Here is a 20,522-nt window from a genome sequence, read left to right on the forward strand (position 1 = left end):
TACAGACAGCCACTTACCCCAAGGGTGCTGTATTTGCTCCTCCTTCACCTGGAGAACTCCCTTGCAAAACTCCCTGTTAGCATCGGAAGAGCTGTGCTGGTGTAAGTTCGCTAGTGTAGACAGGGCCTTAATTTCACTTCCCCTGCTATTTAAGTTTGTGACTATTTAACTTAAAAACAGTTAGGGCTACAGTTTATTTTGTGAAGCATCTTTCATACAAAGTTCTATTATGTGAAGTTTTTTCTGATAAAGTTTCATTACTGACCTTCACTCTGTCTGGTCACCAGAGATCATGTTCTCAGTGGAAGGTTAAAGACAAAATTAACATAGAGAAAAGTAATTGTGATTGTGGGTTAAAACATCTACATGTACTATTCAGGGTAATAAAGGTAATAATTGGAGATATACCAATCTCCTAGAACTGGAAGGGACCTTGAAAGGTCATCAAGTCCAGCCCCCTGCCTTCACTAGCAGGACCAATTTTTCCCCCAGATCCCTAAGTGGCCTCCTCAAGGATTGAACTCACAACGCTGGGTTTAGCAGGCCAATGCTCAAACCACTGAGCTATCCCTCCCCCTAAACTTGCACTTTAGTCCTGGTACACACTACAGAGTTATGTCAATGTAAGGCAGCTTACGTCAACATAATAATGTCAGTGTCTACACTACAAAGTTCCCAACACCAACATAACTTGCCTGCTATGTCGACTTAACTCCACCTCCGCGAGAGGTGTAGAGTTTAAGTCGACACAGCTAGGTTGACATAGTGGCAGCACAGACACTGCAGTACGTACGTTGACTTTACCAGCCCCAGGAGCTGTCCCACAATGCCCATTGTGACTGCTCTGGTCACTGTTTTCAACTTCACTGCCCAGATCAGTCACTCTGGGGCAGAGCCGCAGACATGTCGCTTTTACACGGAGCTGCATGCTATCCTCTGCAAGTGTGCCTCTTGCTATGATCTCAAAATGATATTCCCCCCGACTTTTCCCCTGTGCTTTGAACTTTGCAACACCTTCTCAAGAAACCCTGTGCTAGAGTTGCACAGTGGGATAGCTACCCATGGTGCACTGCTCTCTGTGTCAATATAAGTGCTGCTACTGTGAACATGCTCTGCCAACACAAGGAGCGTAGAGTAGACATGCACAACAGACTTAGTTACTGCGGTGACTGTATGTCAACTTAATTTTGTAGTGTAGATACACCCTATTTAATAGGTCAAATAGACCTGGCTACCTGAATTCCATTGACAATATTACCCTTCCAGAAGTTTGCTCAAAACAAATTTTTCACTACAAAGATTTAGAAGACCAACATACAGGTCCTCTAAATAGGATCAATGCTAAAAAATGTCATCTTATCCTGAGTGCCAGAGAAACTCAAGCCAGCAGGAAAGGTACTGAAGAATTGGGGTGGTTGGTGAAAGATAAGACCCAGCAAGGACCACACACCCCAACAGTGTCCCCACAGACCTAGAACCAGGACTTCTAAATTTGAAATCTAGTCAGTTCAGATAATGCACTAATTTTTGTGGTTTTAAAACTCAGATTTATCTATTTTTAAAATGTTGTTCTCTCCCCTGTGGCTGTGTGAAGGATCCACACAAACAGGGAAGACTGGCTGACAATGCGGGGGAAACAGCCAACTGACTACACAAACAACGGTCATGTGCACAAAGTAAACGAAAAAAGATCTTTCCGATCTTTCATAGTAGTTATAAGCAATTAAGGTGTTACTTGTAACACCATCAACAGGTAAAAAATTCAGACAGAAGTGTGATCTTAAAATATAGCACAACTTCAACCATGTGCAATGCAGTTCAGACTCCTACTAGTTGTGTGCCATAACTTCGGTGTTAAGGTTACTCCAACTCTACTCTTCTGTTCTGCTTCCCCACCTCCCAGTGACATACATACAGAAGAAACAATTGCCACCCACCCCCCACAGAGTTACAGAATTAACAGAAAGCTTCAAAATTGTAAGCCCTTCCTTCCATAATAGGGGCAAGATTAGGAGAATTAGACTGAAACATGGGAATTAGTTCATAGTTTGGACTGCCATTAACTACAACAATGTACAGCTGTATTCCACTAAAGTACACTGAAGATATGCACATGTGCATACAAGAAGTCATGATTTCTCAGAAAAGCTTAGGAGGCTGGCGCGTAATGGAGAGAGATGGATTCGGTACTGCGCTGCAACAGCATCAGATCTCAAGAACAGGACTGTCAGAGAGAACAAAATATCAGAGTCCAAGGAAACAGTGATGGGAGAGAACAGCTGCACGTTATTCAGAGAAAAACAGTATTGCCATCATTTCAACTCCATAGGAAATAGACGCAAGAACCAGTTGGCAAAGCAAAAGCTCACAACACTCTCAAAACTAGCAGTTGCCCTTGGTGCTGGGGTATTAAATTGCTGCAGCAGCATGATGTTATGTAAGTGAAGGATATGAATGAATGCAGCAAACATAGGCAGTCTTACTTCTCAAGGAGGCCTATTTTATTTATAATGGTTTCCAAGGTTACTTTAATTCCATCATAGCTCCAAGTAGTGTCTCAGTTCAAACCTCCACACCACTGATCAGGAATCTTGCATAACATTAGCACCGAATAACCCAATTTAAACAAACTTTAAATCCTTGGTTATTACAGAGAATGTTGAGGCAAATTAAGGATACTGTTTTGCTCTGGGGATTGCTACTGCTGCATGTTTCCCCCATCAGTTTTGCTTTACTCTTACCCATGCAAAAGTATCCAGCTAGACCCAGTCCAAACTAGGTCAGACCCAAGTTAGGTAAAAGAGAATTTAGGGATTGTTTTAGCATGGTTTCCTTTCTTCACAGTTTAATAGGCATGACACTAAAGGCTGCCAAGGGGAATGTCTATTGCACAGTTTAATTAGCCAAGTTCTAGGAAAAATATTCTTAACATTATCCTCTAAAAACAGCTGTAGTTTGTACAGCTATGATCCAAGAAGACAGGGCCAAGGAGACTCCCTGAGATCTGCAGCAGTCTGCATCTTAGCCTCACTGTTCTACAAAACCAGAAAACAGTAGTAATCTAACTAGCTCAGTCTATATTCCTCCTAGGATCCAAATGCAAATTGTTGTCATAAACTTAAGTTTAAGCTTAGGACAAGTTATTTGTCCTATATATTCTATAAGTTAGGGTATTTGCATGTCATGGGTGGAGGAGGATTAAGGAGAAATTCCCCTCTACTCTCTTTCAAATAGCGGGAATAACATTTTAGAAGTGGGGTGCACAGGAAGATGGGGTTTATCTCTTGGTTTATTTCAGCTACTAATCCAGTCCATTATTGGTTCAGAAGCCAAAAACCAAATACAATCTTGCCCCTACTAAAATTAAGATGTTAGCTTTCTGCCTCCTTTTTCACATCATTGCCACCCTCCTTTTCTTAGATTCCCTACCTCAACCTTTACTCCTGTCTCTCCCTGACTCACTCAGGGGTCCACATTCCTCTGACTGAGCCTATAATGCTGCTTCTTCAACCAGCCCGAAACCATGACTGAAGGACGAGAGAGCTGCCTCTGAAGAATCGCTATCCTTTGCTGGCATTTAACAAAGGACCGGACTTGGTTTGGCACTAATGCTGCCACGAGATATGCATCACAAACAAAAGGGATGTAGGACATGATAGCTTCTCCATTCCTCCCTCACCCAGCATGATACAGAAGTAGCTCCTTTCTTCAGGAGCATCAAAATGGAACTGACATGACCCTGAAGTCCTCTCCCATGTCGGTGCAGAAGAGGTCAAATTTCTCTTCCAAACTCTGAATGCCCCAGTGGCAGCACAGGATCATTTCTGTGATGTTTCTATATAAAACATTTTTCCAATGCCCCAAAAGAATCAGCAGAAACTTTGCCACACTTGCTCCTGCAGAAAGCCTCTTGGTAACTGTGGTATGATCCTGCATCATATTTAATTCACATTTTTAAAAAGTTTTCTATTGTTTGTAAATGCTCACTTAAAGATAAGAGTAGCTGCAATATCCATTTTATGCACAGTATATAGAGCCCTCCGGATCCTGAAATTACCAGCATGGCCCTCAACTGACTTAAAGTTGGGCACCCTTAACCTATCCTGTATTACTCTGCATTTCCAAGGAACTTGTTTCACTTGTAATCCTTGAGAACCGAACCTGAATGATTTTCAGTAATATTAAGCCAATTTTCTACAGCCTCTCAAAACTACATTTTTAATTGGCTCACATATAGAACCTCGTCACATGGATCAACAATTGGATGAAGAACTAAGTGAAAGGTTATGACAAAACACTGAAGTGGTGATGGGAGAGCCACAAGAGTGTGTGTTGAACAGATCTGATCTCATTTAATACCTTCAATGAATGGATTTAGAAGAATAAAAATACCATATAAATGGACTACACAGATAACACTAATTTGGGAGGCATTACGAACTCCAACAAGGCCAGAGGAGTTACATAACAGGGAATGATCCTGTTCTGGCTGAAAGATAAGCTAGTGTCCCAACAGGCTTCTCCCCCTCACCCTAGGTGCTATAATTCCAATGCAGAAGCCTAATTTATTCTATTCCTACTACGCTCATCTCTGTGGTATCTAAATGCCTTACAAAATTACATAGTCATCAAAAATCTGGTATGGTGTGGCATTATACCCACTTTTTTTTCCACTATACTTGAGTTTTTGTGGGTGTTTTTTTTGTCTCTTATTCATCTCGCTCATTGTTTGCTGATTCTGTTACTCTAGTAGGAGGCTGTGGTTAATGTAAAAAATGCTAAGGTGAAGCAATGAGTCTTGTCTTTCAGCCTGAACTAGAAAGATTCATTATCTCACTCAGAGTATTGTAACATTACTTAACGTAAGTGACTTGAAACCCACCCTGTGAAAAATCCTGATTCTGAGCTGCAATTCTCATGGCATTAGTCTTCAGTGGCAGAAAGTTTGATCACATCATCCATCAGAGCCTAAGGAAAAGATCATGGAAGCACCAGTGACACAGCAGTTTGTTCACAAACCCCTAGAATCAGATTAAGGCTTTAATGTCATTTGATATCAGGGAGTCCAAGCTTCCAGGTGCTGTACAGAATTGGTCTTGGTTCTAACAGTTTGAGATATTAGCAACCACTAACATCAGATTATAATTTAAAAGTGGAAAGCAGGATGGTAATCAGAATAATGTGATTTTACTGTTCTAGATCTTCTGATCCAATAATAAAAAAAACAAATGGACACCACTTGATGGCTGGAATTCTCAGCATTTTTTCTAACCCTACTAGTTCAAAATATATAGGGACTTTAAGACAAGTCACTATTTATTTTGTTTTATACACATTCATTGGAATAGTTTTGCTCTTTTGGCACTGATCCAAAGCTATAGGTTTCATGACTATGCAAATTACACACTTAAAAAGCAACAAGGGGTTCTGTGGCACCTTATAGACTAACAGACGTATTGGAGCATAAGTTTTCATGGACCCACTTGTCAGACACACTTTTTTTTTTACCATACTTCCACAGGAAAAAAAAATTCACCTGCTAATCCTTAGTACACCAGGCTACACGCATCTCTGTTTTATCTGCTTCCCTTCAAACTATTTGACAAGACTGACAAAGCGATGCCTACAATTAAAATAACATCAAATAAGAGTGGCCACGACAACACATAAAAGGCAAGCATTTCTTTCTTCCCATTGCTGCCAGTGTGCCACACAACAAGACTCAATCAGTTCACTCTAGAGCTTTGACAGACAGGTTAGTCACTGGACTCCTCACTACTCCTCCAAGTGACCTGAAAATATCACACCACAAAGAATCCAGCCACCATGGCATACAAACACAAAGGAAAAACACAGATCCACCATGAGTCTCTGCTTCTTGACATTTTCACTCCCTTCCTCACTCAGATTTTCAGGATTCAACACGTCCTTATGTGCAGAAGCAAAAAAACAGGAATAGGCAGTGGGATTATATAACAGTTACAATACACAGTATTAAATTCCCTTCATTTTCAGGTCAGTGTGACAGTGACTCAGACAGTAAATGCCTGGTTCAAAAGTGTATGTAACCCAGCATTAAGGGTCTGTGGCTCACAGATCACCATAGCTGAATCAGGCAAAGTAAGTAACCAGGGACTTACAAATCAGCTCCAAAAAGAAAACTAAAAGCACCACTAGGGTTAGAAGTTATGCCCAGGAGCCAGCAGTTCTAAAACCCTAAGTGCCAGACAGTGGACGCTATTAAACCTGTCTGTTGGACTGATTTGCTGGATTCTTCACTTAACTCCTGGCTCATTTAAAACCTAACACCACGGCAGAAGCATCACTGTAATATCTGGGCTTTAAAATCAGTTGAGTAGAAGGAAAATTCAAAAGGCAGTTTCTCTTATGTCACTGAAGTCTTGTGAATGTCTCATTTTCTCAGTATGCATAATACATGGCAAGCACAAGTATCCACCTTGTAGACTACAGAGCATGAAATAAGCTGCAGTTTGCTTGCTAAACACTTACTGCTTCTCAGTCTGTTTGCTTGACCTTGCCAGGTAGCTTAGCATAGACCAAAAACTGATTTTACAAAATTACTGCCCCATAAGAGTCTCAGAGGAAATATGAGCAAGTAAAGAAACCACGTAAAAATACTTTGCACTTACATAGCACTTTTGGCCAGAGAAACTCAAAGCCCTCACAGCCATTACACTGCAGTACAAACGTAGCCTTTTACTAAATATCCCTGTACCCACATCCCAACAACAGGATTCTGTGTTTCTAGAAAGAAGTAAAATACAGTTTGTTACCTCAATCTGAAAAACTCAAAATACCAACAATGGGTTCCAAGACTTTCATGGAAACCCATTACAGATGAACACCACATACAACATGTACTCTAAAATGCAAAAACAGAAAGCTATGATACCAAAAACAGAGCAGTCCAGTACTGATTGAAACTGAAGAGATTTTTGAACTACGATAGTAATAATATGCATCTCTTCCAAGGATGTTGAAGCTCTTTGCAAATATTAATCCTGACAACATCCCTCTAAAATAGGTATTATTCCATTTTACTATTATTATATGGAGATATACCTATCTCATAGAACTGGAAAGGACCTTGGAAGGTCATTGAGTCCAGTCCCCTGCCTTCACAGCAGGACCAAGTACCATCCCTGACAGATTTTTGCCCCAGATCCCTAAATGGCCCCCTCAAGGATTGAGCTCACAACCCTGGGTTTAGCAGGCCAATGCTCAAACCAGAGCTATTCCTCCCCCCTTTACAAATGGGAAAACTGATGCCCACCCCAGGGCTGCCCAGATGATTCAGGGGGCCTGGGGAAAAGCAATTTTGGGGGCCCTTTCCATAAAAAAAAAGTTGCAATACTATAGAATACTATATTCTCATGGGGGCCCCTGTGGGGCCCGGGGCAAATTGCCACACATGCCCTCCCCCCGGGCAGTCCTGGCCCACCCAGCCTGTCTTGAAGAGAACCCGAGCAGATGTCCTCACCCCAGCAAGGAAAAAGAATATCAAACCTCAGACAGCAAGTTTCTAGGTCATGTTACCTTGACAGACCAGTGGAAAAGTTCACTGAACAAAACAGGCACTAACATGATCTGCTATAGGAAGTTTTCCCAAAATAAATGGCCCTTGAGTTTTAAGTCTCATAGCAACAGCCTATTTCATGAATCCTACAGTTTTATGAGCGATAAAGTGCTGATCACATACTACCTTGTGACAGGAGTAAAAAATAAGTGTATTCGGATAAGACAAATCCATGCTCCCCCTTTTGCTATTTGTTTTCACATATTTGCTTTTTTGAATGAACATGGAAAAGATGACAGCCCAGGACACTGAAGTTCTCTTACCTTGTCAACACCTACTTTTCCTATGGTACCTTATGCACGGCATGAAAAACACAATGGACACCTACAGACCCAAATATGAGGCCATCTACTCTGGATGAAAAATACCAACAACCCAAGCCCCTAAAGCCACTCCCTCTTCAATTTAACATCATAAAACTTTTGCACATAATAAACAGTACATATTACCATAAACTTTCTATTTAATTGCACATAAAAAGCTACATTAAAAGAATGTTCAGGTTGCAAGACAAGCACTCCAAAGTTAGGAAATCTAGGCCCCCCACTGTGCATTATGATACAGTCTTTGATGATATACTATTTTTTCCCCAAAACCCTTTCCTCATTCAGTGCACAGGACAGACTATGCGCTGAGAATGTATTAGGGTTGACTAATGAAGGAGGGTGTTGTCTAGTAGGATCCCTGCTTCACTTGTTGCAGAAGCTGAAAAGTATGTAGTGAATAAAGCAGGGTTGCTGGAAGAGAAAGGATGGTTTTATGGTTAAGGCAGTTCAAGGCTTCCCTTGGGAAATAAATTCAATCCTTGCCTCTATTACAGACTTTCTATGTGATTCTGGGCAAGTCACTTGGACCAAACTATCATGTGATCCTCAATTTCTGGGTGCCCAACTTGAAACCCTGAAGTCTGATTTGCAGAAGTGCTGAGGACTCTCAGCAGCAACTGAAGTCAATAAGAGCCATGCTTTGACTATTTAAAATACTCTGGGGAAAAAAAAAATCAAGCCTCAGCCATCTCAAAATCAGCACCCAAAATTAGCTGACATTTGACCTTAATCTTTGTGTGCCTCTGTGCCTAATCTGTAAAATGAGGATACCACACCTCATCTCACAGGGGTATTGTAAAGGTAAAATTAATATTTGTGAAGGACACAAGTTCTATAGTGGACCACAGAAAAGCCCATAAGGAAATTAATTCTGTCTTCAGAGAAGGTTTGAAAAGTGTGCCAGAGCATGGAGTCAAACATTGAACAATGAGGATAAAACAAAATATTGAATAGCTGCTCACTCCAGTGAGTACCATTCCATCTTGTGCACTGAATGTTGCAGGGACCCTGTGGAAAAAAAATAGCATGTGATCATGCATTTAAGGACTAAGGAGGGTGAACTGCAACTTTAATTCTGGCATTTACTAACTTAAGTGCCTGACTTTGCAACCTTCATAATGTTCCTTAAATGTAGTTTTCCCTGTATGCAATTCGCTAGGTTTTTAAAAAAGCAAACTGGAAAGAAAAAAACAATTCCATCATGGAATTCATATCCAAACAGATCCATCAGGAGGGTTAGATTCACAACAGACCTCTGTCATCTTACCTAATGGAATAACTGGTAACAGAAGAGGTTAAAGTCATTAATTGGGAAGACACACACAATGTGCCAGTGGGTTCCACATATATTTGCTGACAGAGGAATATTGAGACTGAGGAATCTTGGGTTCTCTTCCAGGTTCTGGAAACACATGCGCTCTGGTATTTTTCCCCAGAATATGTTCCCCTAATCTTGGTCTTGGAAATAGCTGAACCATTTTTCCTGAAACTTAAAAAAAAAATAAAAAAAACCATCATCATCCCAAGGTAAACACCCAGTATGGAAAATTTCAGCTCAAATGGTTAAAATCTGGGAAAGTTATAACCAACTGAGAACAGTGTATCTCAGGTAACCTTAATCAGAGGTGGCACTACCAGCTCCACCTATAATACATTAAAGTAACAACAAAAGTACTACATCTCTTTCTTTTCTGATTTCTTCTTTTCCTTCTGAGTTTCACATCACTTTCCTATAACAGATGATGGTGCATCTTTTTCTGCGTTGTCTTTGGTATCCATTTCCTCCCCCCCCTCCACCTCAAGACATCATTTTCTTTGCCCAAACGTTCTCTGCCTCTCTTTCTCTCTGTTTCTTGCCTCTCAGCAACAAATCTTGAGAGAGGTTTTTTTGAGAACTTCTTATCACCCTTCCCCCTCCCATTTCAATTTATTCAGCAGACACCTAAGCCTATTAGCCAAAGACTGATTTGAAAGATAGAGAGCTCCAGTGTCCAAAGGCAAACCCCAAGTGAGAAGATAACACCCTCAACTACTCCTCCAGCAGCTGGGATCCCTTCAAGGGTTCTGTCTCTGGACTTTACGGAGGGCTTCACCCTTTATATCAGCCTCTAGTTACAAGGTGTCTGAAAATCCGAAGCCTCCCTCAACCCTTTTATGGCTGCTGCTCTTTGATATTCACTCCCACTTGGGCGAGAATGGGGTTGTCTCTGCTACCCTGGCCCTCCCACATGGGATTTTTTTGAAACTTCAACCCCAGCTTCAATGCCCAACTCTGCTGCTACCACCCAAACAGCATTAGTATGATTCTTATAAATTTCATTACTGCCCAGAGATCTCCCAGTAGCAGAAAGACAACTGACAAGACTAATTAGTTTTTGATCTGCTGCAGCTTAGCAAAACTGAAGTGTCTCTGTAGCCTTACCCTTGGTTAGCGTTCATATAGTCTCTTTGAAATGAAAGCTTAGATTCTGCGGGCATCATCCAAAAAAGCATCCTATCGACCATGCGCATGACACTTTCTCAGGGTGCTCAGGACTGTAAGCCATTGTTGTTATTCTGCCTTAGCAAGAGAGCGCTTTGCTGGAGCTTAATCTGTGTATGTCAGCTCCCTGCCACACCGGTCTGTCCACCTGACCAGCAAACTCCTCAAGAACCTGCCAGTCTTAACTTCACCGTCCAGGTAACGTTCAGTTAACCCCAGTTCCTGAACTCCCTGGAAGAGCATTTCTCTTCAGAATCCAGCCCCTCTCACTGGACACTCACAGAAATTACCAAGCTTGCTGCCTCCAAAGAGGCAAAATATACACTAGCCTGTTGGCTCAGCTGAGGGCACTCTCTTTACCTTAATACACAACACTGAGACAATTTATAGTAAAACTACGCATACGTTTATTAATAAAGAATACAAATGTATGTGATACTAAACAATAGAAAGAGACAGGTACGGTTACAAACAGAAACAACATACTTTTTAGTGACTAAAACTTAACTTTAGCAAGCTACAACCCTTGTCTAAACAGTTTACATCAAGTTATTAGCATCCCCAGTCCTTCAGACAGGAGGGCCTACCATTCTCAGAATCAGAGAATGCTGTTTCTTTGACCCCTATGTGAGGGATAACAAGAGAGGTCCCTTTTCATCCCTCTTATAGCCCAGAAAGCCTTTAAAATGTATTCTTTGAAAAGAACCCAGATAAAGTTCCTCTCCCCTGCTGTTTGTTCTCTGGGGTGCAGGTACTAAGCCTGTTCTTCATCCTGTGCTTTATTTGCTTTTTTGATTGGCTTGATCACTTTGTTTACTTTAGAGGCAAATGTACTTCTATTGACCTTTGCTCATAATCAAGCCATGCCGTTTTCTCATCCCTCTGTTAACTTGGTCCATGCTGACAGGTAAATCCACATTCCTTTGTCTAGGGCAAGCATGTTTATCAACTGCCTCCAAAACACGTTTTAGAACATATTTCAAGTGCACATATAACTCTGTATACACAACCCCTACATACATCACACAATGATATTCATGACCAGCATGTCACCAGTTTTCATATGATACCTTACAAGACACTGTCTGGCTAAATATTCTGACAACAATGTACAGGGTGAGCCTTTTGCCAGTTGGTATAAGAGAGGCTCTTAGGGTCACAACAGGTGAGTGGGTTTTTTAAGCTCTGCCTTACAGCGCTTAAAATTTTTCCTCTCCCTACTTAAAAAGCATCCCTTGACCCTGCCCTAACCACTGTCCTGCCTGTAGCCTTTCCTTTCTCAATAAAGAGCTTGAGACCATCACCTTCACAAGTACCCTTCCTCACAATATCCTCCTGAGGTTTGGCCTGGGTATAGCACAGAATTCCCATTCTGTCACTGAACTTCCAACTTTTCATTGAAGACTCCTCCTCTCCAGGTTCAGTACAGCCTCTGACACTGGATAATTCCAGGCTCCTGAACATCCAACTTAAGTTCCATCCAGCCATGGCTCCACACTTGTATCTAATGGCTCTCTCCTAATAGTGACAACTCCTCTGCCCCTCTTTCACTCTCCACTCACTGTCATTTCCTACCTAACCCCAATTTCTTTCATACATCCCTTAAACCTTAACCATTACTTTTATGCGGATAATACTAAACAGTAACATTTCTTGAAAAACTGATTACTCATCTTTCTTCATCCTCTCTGCCTCTTGACCAAGGAAAACTTGTGGTTACCCCTAAACTTTTCAGTTAACTGCCTCAGACAAGCAGTTCTCTTGGGCAAGAAGAGCATCCTCAAACACGACCCTCTCTCTCCAGTCATCCTATCAACTCACACCTTCCACTTGCTGCCTTTGGATATAATCATGGTATCTTCCTGACCCCGAACTTTCCTCTTATTATTCATCTGACTGGAGCACCTAGGAGACCTAATCCTGCAGCAGGAGCCCACTGTGCAAGGTGCTGTACAAATACAGACCAAAAAGACATTCCCTACTCAAAGAGAGAGAATCTCTTCCTGCATCACCGGTTCCATGTTACCTAGCTACGCTACTGCCTTGACTCCACTTCTAGGCCTTTATCTCCTCTCACTTGTTCTATGGCCTCCTTCAAGTGTCAACCCTCTAAACCCAAGCATATGCAGCAGAATGTCCTCCTTCTCATATGTACATATAAGCATGACCATGTCATTCCATCCTCAAACAAGTCCATTGGTTCCCCAATCATTTTAGGATACAACTCAATTAATCTTTGTTGTAAATCCTTCTATGGAGTTACACCAACTTCTGCTCACTTTCTTATAACACCTGATTCACCTCTTAATTTTACTGTTGTTGGTGAAGGGTTTTTTCGTATGCAAATCCAGCTGCCTGGAGCAACCTTCCTTTATACTTTGGTGACAGCTCTCCGATTTGGAATGTAGCAAGCCACCTGGTGGGCAGAGCCAGGAGGACAACATCCCGCACACCGGAAGCAGATGGGCAGGACAGGAAGAGGAAGTATAAAAGGCCAGCCCAGCCCAGCCGGAAGGGAGCTGCCAAGGGAGACAGACATATCTTCCCTACTGCTGGAGGGGGATCCTCAGGGTCTGCACAAGCTTCCCAAGACCCTGGCCACTCCCAACTCCAAGGAGCTACTACCGCCACCCTTGGCGGTATATCCCAAGGAGACTGAGGATGACCCCTGGACACAGGTACACCTGAGGGGGAGAGTAGGAAGCAGCCCAGGGAAACCAGACAACAGTCTGGTTGAGAGCGGGCCTCATACAAGGTCAGTGTGTTGCAGGTGGATCCCTGCTGACCCAATGGCAGACCACTCCACCACTGTTAGCCCCCTGGGCTGAGACGCAGTGGAATTGGGTGGGCTCGCATCCCCCCTGCCACTCCCTCTGCTTAAGCCAGGAGGCCTGCACTCCTTGGACATCTCTGCTGGAGCCCCAGAGCCTGTACGTGGTGCTCACCTCTGCCAGAGCCTCACAGAGGGTATCTGGACTACAGCTCTTCCTGACTGCAGGCTGGAGCCCTGATTGTTTATGGCCTCACCCTGCTTGAGGGCTGGGCTTATACTTGTGACAGGCCTGCCTGACTGCAGGCCAGGGCCCTGATTGTTAGAAGTCCGGCCCTCAAGCAGGGCAGGACAGTAAACCTAGTACCACTCTGTCCTGACAGCCAGCCAGAGCCCAGACTGTTTGTGGTCCTTCCCTGTTTGAAGACCAGGGCCCATCGAGCACTGCTAATGCCCTCTTTCTTTGTTTTGAGTGTACTCTAGCAGACCAGACTCCGAGGAAGCATGGCCCCCCTCAGAGGTAGGTGTGGAGGGATGGCCACGACCACCTACATGGACACTGGTTCATCCTGTCTCCTACAAACTTCTACATGACTTTCTGATCAATGTTCATCTTCATTTACAAGAACTGAATACGTGATATGATGCACATGTGTTTGAGCAGGACTGCAGAATAAGCGAGTGTCTGCTGCAAAATCAGAGAAGACTCAAAATCATGCCTAGCATGACCATATCGTCATTATATCAACTTATCTGGAGATAAAGGGCCAGTGTTTTCTTTTAACCACTTGCATACCATATCTCCCTGACATGTGACCACTCCAGTTAGATAAGTGAAGCAGCACCGCTTTTGATATATGGGATGTCAGACCACAGCCTACAGCAGGGGTAGTCAATAGGCAGACCACAGGCTAAATCCAGACTGAAGACACCAAAATCTTTTTACTTACTTATTATTGGGGTTTTTTAAATTTTTTTCTCCGAAGTCTGGGCCTTGACTATACCTTGACCAAGAAATACGAACCTTGACAAAAAAATAACTGACTGCCCCTGGCCTACGGCGTTCAACATCAATCACACGGCCAACAGCTGCCCTCATGTTTAATACTGAGATGAGAAGGCTCCAAGACTAGATGTCTGCATGCAGTGCCCAGTCTTGAGATGCGCAACCAAGACTTCTTGCATGTTGAGATCTGTAGTTTCCACAGGCTGCACTTCCACCTTAACAGAGGGCAGCTGCAACCTGTTATTTTATGCACGTGACCTTTGAGTTCTTGCCAATGCAGCCTTTGACTGGATAAAGTTTGGATACCCCAATATGCATCCAAAGGACTAAACAATTACACTTTTTCCTTCTGCCCTCAGATCCACAGGGCACAAGAATTATGGCAATTTACTAAGAGAAAAGCAAAGCTGCAAGCTGTTGCTTCAAGGTTTTAGGCAAGGAGATGGCCAATGGAGTTGCTACAGCAAGTGTTCCCAAAAGAGATTTGGGTTTGGAAGTCTTTAATCTGAAAAACTTTACACATCATGAGAATTGCTTAAGGAAATCAAATCTCAAGTTCTTCAACCTCATTTCTACACTTGCCGAGTCTCACCATTTCAGAGCACCAGACTGACTTCCGAGAGCCCAGAAAGGCTTCACTGAAATTCAATACATTTATATTGAGTTAAGCATTTGGTGAATTTGATTTTGGCTTCCTTCACTGTCTGTATAATAACACCTGTTACACAGACTGTACAGCATTTCTATCATGCTTTAGGGTACAAATCGGTAAAAATTAGAGTTTACTAAACCCTTTTTCCTTTATATAGCACTGCCATCAACCACTCTGTCTTTATCTTACAAAAAAAATTACTGCAACAGGGGGCTGGATGGCTCACACTATTAATGGGACACAATTTTTCACCTCTAGGCTGCTAGTCTGAGCTGCTAGTCACTACTGATTTGAGCTAGATTTGTACCATCTGACAAATGTTTAACGAATTATGGAAATTAGTTTAGGGGCACTTGGGTTGAGAACTCATCACAAAAATTTAGCCACCAACGCTGTCATTTAGTGACAGTTTTGTGGCAGAAATCGCAGGAGAGGGGGAAACCTGAATGGGCCGTAGCGAGTGAGCTCCATTCTCCCCACTAGAGATGGTTCCTCTAAGTCAAGGTTGAGGCATTAAGGAGATGCTTATACTGCAAATGCCTATGCTATGCCTCCCCACAGAGGACTTCACATAAGAGATTTAAAGCTCACATTACCTCTTATCTTAGATTCTTCTTTATTCTCTTATTTGGTCTACTGTGCTTTGGATACCTTGGTCTAAATTCTGTGGGTGTCTCAAACAGCCTCCAGCACTCACTCTGGGACTGGATCTTACTTCTCTTCCATGCCTAGTCAAGGCTTTACATCTCCCCCTTCATCCTAATACAAACTGCCTCAGGTTCCCAGTCTTGAACCACTTGTCTATATCTTATCTCGCTATGGGAGAACTCAATGCTAGATCAGAAATCACTTTTCAGAGAGGACATATAACTTTACATCTCCCTCAGTTCATTCTCTTCATTTACCTTATTTCTTGGTCTGTCAGCTCAAATCTACAGCATAAGAACGGCCCCGCTGGTTCAGACCAAAGGTCCATCTAGCCCAGTATCCTGTCCTCTGACAGTGACCAATGTCAGGTGCCCCATAGGGAATGAACAGAACAGGTAATCATCAAGTGATCCATCCCCTGTCACCCATTTCCAGCTTCTGGCAAACAGAGGCTAGGGACAACATCCCTGGCAAATAGCCATTGATGGACCTATCCTCCATGAATTTATCTAGGGTTTTTTTGAACCCTATAGTCTTTGCCTTCACAACATCCTCTGGCAAGGAGTTCCACGGGTTGACTGTGCACTGTGTGGAAAAAAATGTCCTTTTGTTTGTTTTAAACCTGCTGCCTATTATTTTCATTTGGTGACCACTAGTACGTGTGTTATGGGAAGGAGTAAATAACACTTATTTTCTTTCTCCACACCAATCATGGATTTTATAGACCTCTAGCATATTTTCCCCCTCCGCCCTTACTCGTCTCTGTCTTATTAATCTCTCCTCATATGGAAGCCGTTCCATACCTCTAATCATCTTTGTTCCCCTTTTCCAATTCCAACTTTTTTTTCTTTTTTTTTTTTGAGGTAGGGCGACCACATCTGCATGCAGTATTCAAGGTGTGGGCATACCGTGGATTTATATAGAAGTAATATATTTTCTGTCTTATTATCTATCCCTTTTTTAATGCTTCCCAATATTGTTAGCTTTTTTGATTGCTGCTGCACATTGAGGTTTGTTTTTTTCCCAGAGAACTATCCATGACTTCAAGATCTCATAATTTCTTATTAAATGTTTTCAAAACTAACTTCTTCCTTGTGGGTAGAATTGCCTCTAATCTCATGCCATGCATTTATTACCCTCTTCCTCCTTTATACATACACAAATCAACCTTATGTCTCTCTGAGGCTATTCATCACCTTAACTTACGCTCCCAAAACCACAAAATTTGGAGACATCTGGACCATTAGCCTTTTTCCTCTCATCTGCAAGTCATCCAATACCATCCTCAGAATACACTCAAAGCTGAAATCTTTATTTATGCTTTCATCACTTCTTGTCTCAATATTTATCAATGTCTTTTTGCAGTCTTTTTGAAGGCTTACACTCAACTTCAGGGGTTCAGAATGTTGCATCCAGACTATTCTCTCCTTTCAGGAAGCATGACTATATTACCCCATCTTTCACTATGGTTACTGGCTTCATATCTATCACCAACTGAAAACTCCCCTCCTAGCTTTCATACCTAGGGACTTGTTGCACCCAATCACTGTCATAACCACTTAAAATAATTCTGCTCCTCCAGTCTTTGCTACCTTTCAGTCCTCTCTTTAAAACTTTCCAACAGTGCAAGTGACTCTCACTCAAGTTGACCTTGTTTTCCCTTTACAACACCTCAGCCATTTTTTTTTTTTATCTTGCCTTCATCACTTCTTGTTTGACATAGAACATTGTTTTACAGATGCTGGAGCTCAGATGCTCAAAACACACCCCAAGAGGCCAAATACACTTTTCAAAGTCTTAAATACTGCCTCTGGCCCATTTCTCAACTGCTTGGTGCGGATCAAAGCTGATCAGCTATAGGTTTTTAAATCATTGGAAAATTCAAAACATGAAGTGTCTACTCCTTTGTCAAGGAAGTACAAATATCACAGTCACCTGTACTTAGCATTTATGTCAATTTTAATACAAATTGGGTGTGGGCTTCAGACTGCTTGCCAACTGCTAATATTTCACTCATTCATCAGAGTTTAGGTTCCCTTAATTATACTGCCTTTCCTCATCTCTGCACTTTCTATGCCCCTCACTGAGTTAACATTTACTAATCTTTACTGCTTGTATATTTCTACTATTGTTTTTCTCTCTACATGTCACTTTTCCCTTTCTACCTGCAAGAGTCTCTGTATCGAACTTAAGGTATTGGTCTTTCAACAAAGGTCTGAATATCATACAGAAGATGCTATCTAAAAATAAATTGAATACATGCTGAGGGAGAGGGCCCAAGTGTATTATATATTATAACACTGGTAAGATTTTACTAACTGGCATATAAACCACTCTCATTACAAGCAGCAGTTGGGAATTCAGCCTTAGGAGAAACATTTATTACCCTGGTATAACTGATCACTATAGATTAGAATGAAATTGAGTAAATGGCAAACTAACACATAAGTAAAATAATCTGAATGGAACACAGACTATCTAAAAATCCTCCTATACAGCAAGTGAATAAAATGCTGTGAGAACCTCACCTCAAACAATTGGATTTATTATGGAAAAGCAACAATTTCAACCTTTATGCTCCCTGATGCAATCAAATTAGCTAGGAGTCAAGGTCAAAATCATCATTTAGACAAGCCACATGAGAGTCATGTATACTCTTTGCAAAGTAAAATACCCAACTACAGCTCACTAATATGCCAGTCTGGTGAGCATCAGGCACCTATTTTGACTTAATCATTTTACTGAGGAATTTTATAGTTACAGCAAAGTTACTAAGACAAGTGACACTGTAATAAGATGCACCTTGTTACCCTATGCGTCTGTACTCTCTGTTTTCAGTTTTAAACCCACTTAGTTTACAGACAAAACCTGCAGCTTTTACTGCCATCAGTACTGCAGAGGCGGTCTAGCTATGGAGGAGCAAGCTGTGTTCTATTTTGCTTCATGAATCAACAGGATTGCCAGCTCAGTTCCGATTCCAGAACCTTTATGTTGATAATGTTAAGAAGCAGAAAGAACACAGCTTGACATTCAGAAAGCAAGCTCTGCTTTCAGTACTGAAAGCTAGAAAAAAAGTTCACTTTCCATTTGTAAAATGAGCATTTATATTAATATAAATGTTTGCAACTGTATAGTACCTTTCCTCAGAAGATTTCAATATGCTTCATAAACAAATGTATGACAGGTTAATATTAAATTGATATGCACACCTGTGTAAGTGTACACTCATTCTCACACCCCTACTCTTACCAACTTACCACACCACAATCACTAATGCCAACATTTCCAAAGTTTTCTGATTCTGGATACCTCATTTTATGGATGTCCAATATCAATTACCTTAAGCCTGATTTTTAAAAGCTCTCACTCACTTCCAACTGAAGTCAAGGGGAGCTCACCTAATTAGTAAGCTACAATTGGAAATTTTAATTTGTTAAGACTAAATGACTGATGTGACCTGTCTAAATGACTTTAACCTCTGAAAGTTTGGTCCAAGGTATCTTAAAAACTGAGATCCCCATTATCGGTAGCCACTTTTGAAAATTTGGGCCTACATACAGAATTCTAAGATGTCAGAAGTAGCTACAAAAATGTTAGCATGGATTTGGTGGCCGCAGGAACTCAGTATAATGAAAATGAGGACAAACATTAAAGCACCAGGCTTAAGAAAAGGTTCTTAACTTAACTGAGACAAGAGTAAGTAAAGTTAATGTGATTAAAATTAAGCATGTGCATATATCTTTGTAGGATCAGGTCCTAAATGTTTTTGTCATTTTGCTACTGATCAGATATTATGATTCCATCATTAAAACTAAAACAGCATTGCAAAATCACTGAAGTCTACCAATTTAGGCACTTTTACCCACCCACCCTTTACCATGGTGATGTGTTAATAATTATATTTTCATGCAAAGAAAAAGTATTTGCCTATGCAACTAGACTTTTGCAAAACCAAATTAATATCTACTAGTAACACTTCTAGAAAGAGAAAATAATGGAAGGGGGGGGAGTATTGGCTATTAACCCTCAGAGGTCATACCTACACTACAAAAAGTATTTTAAGCACATTACATAATGTGTTAACACACGTTAAAATCCTAGTGTAAACAAGGTAAATTGTAGGTTTAACAGATTAGCCAGTCAAGATAAATCCTAACAGAGAGCATACTTTCCACCCAACACATTAAAACTATAACTTATCCTGTCTACACCAGGATTTTAACATGCATTAATGATTAGTTAACATGTTTAAAATATGCTTTTTCCCTAGTGAAGACAAGGCCTGAAATTCTTAAAGCCAAGCAAATATATGTTTTACTACTGTATATTGCCTTAAAAGTTGCATACATTTGCTTTAAACTTACGACTGTACCAAAAGGACTGTGGATGTGTAAACCTAGTTTAATAAATGCAAAGACAACCCTTCAGTCACTGGAACAAACCCACGCACTGAAGTGACTGGAAGTCAGTAGCACTGCAGAAGGAGAAGGAACAGCATGTACTCCCAGACATCCTCATTCAACATATCACTTCCTATAGCAACCACACAGATTCACAGCCCATAAACAATCCCACCGTGCTAGGCAATGGAGGTGGTGGTGGTTTTGCTCCTTCATGAATACTCTGCTCCTACTGCATGGAGGACCAGCTCCCTCTGGTTGGGTATTGTTTGTTTCCCTTATATCAGACCTTGTCTCTGCTGAGTTTAGAAGTACCTGGAGACAGAGATGCAGAATTCTTCCCAGGCAGAAACTCCCACCACCCACATCAATACTCCCCCTCCACCTGGGAGATTTAGAAGGTCAAATATGTCATGATCCTTGACACAGAAGATCCATCACCATGTTTTTTGTCTTGTCAAGCAAGCACTGGCCCTTTAGAGGAAATATGAAGGAAAACAGGTGTCCTTCCCAAGGATGGCAGACTCCAAAAAGGGGATGAAGGAATAGGGTGATATCACATGGGGGGCTACAAATAATGTGAGGTTACCTATGAACAAAGATGACCAAGGAAGAAGATGGGAGGGAGGCATCAGATTATG

The 20,522-nt window shown here is 41.5% G+C and overlaps 1 protein-coding gene and 1 long non-coding RNA gene across 6 annotated transcripts in view; one reads left to right on the top strand and one right to left on the bottom strand.

Annotated features, from left to right (window-relative positions):
• The window catches only part of AHCYL2 (adenosylhomocysteinase like 2), a 202,836-nt gene that overhangs the window by 181,511 nt on the left and 803 nt on the right, over nucleotides 1-20,522 (bottom strand). The gene's annotated exons all lie outside the window — the stretch shown is intronic.
• The window catches only part of LOC120395474, a 46,756-nt gene that overhangs the window by 18,628 nt on the left and 7,606 nt on the right, over nucleotides 1-20,522 (top strand). The gene's annotated exons all lie outside the window — the stretch shown is intronic.

Source organism: Mauremys reevesii, linkage group 1, assembly GCF_016161935.1.
Source record: "Mauremys reevesii isolate NIE-2019 linkage group 1, ASM1616193v1, whole genome shotgun sequence".
Taxonomy (NCBI): domain Eukaryota; kingdom Metazoa; phylum Chordata; order Testudines; family Geoemydidae; genus Mauremys; species Mauremys reevesii.